The following is a 662-nucleotide window of genomic DNA, read 5'->3' as shown; positions in this document are numbered from 1 at the left end:
CCCCCTCTCTTGCTCTATTCCTACTCAATTTATTATTACTACCATAAGATGTCGTCGTCTATAACGACAAAAATTTATTTTTATTTTAGTGAGATAAATTCATATAAGACAGATAGATAGAAAAAAGATCAAGTGAATAAATGAATGAAATAGTTGGATCTATAAATATAAAATTTTACATTATCGCTAATTCAATAATGGTTTATTTTTCGTTGAAACTTTAACTTTATTTTTTTTTATTTATTTTATTTGTTCATAAAAAAAACATGGGATTTAAGCTTACTTTTTTTACTTATATTGATTGCGTAAACCCAATCAAGATTTTTTTATACTTCTCTCCGAATTTTTTTTACGCCTATACCTTTTTGTATTTATCTTTATTAAATATGTAGTGCTAATTTAATACAAGTCATTAGTTTTTTTATTTTTAATTTCTATTTATTTATAGTTATAGTAATTAAATATTATATTGAATTTAATAAATTTAATAAATTTAATAAGAAAATATTGAATAATTTTTTATTTCAATTTATGGTTTTCTACATTATGTTCTTTTCTCAACATTAACTTTTATATTGACAACAGTATATCAAACAAATATAATCCGATCGTGAATAAATGTATATATTTATCTCTGTTCTATAGACTTGGTTTTTTATTTT

The sequence above is a fragment of the Corylus avellana genome, unplaced genomic scaffold, assembly GCF_965113065.1.
Source record: "Corylus avellana unplaced genomic scaffold, dhCorAvel1.hap1.2 HAP1_SCAFFOLD_82, whole genome shotgun sequence".
Lineage (NCBI taxonomy): Eukaryota > Viridiplantae > Streptophyta > Magnoliopsida > Fagales > Betulaceae > Corylus > Corylus avellana.
This window is presented reverse-complemented; position numbering follows the sequence as displayed.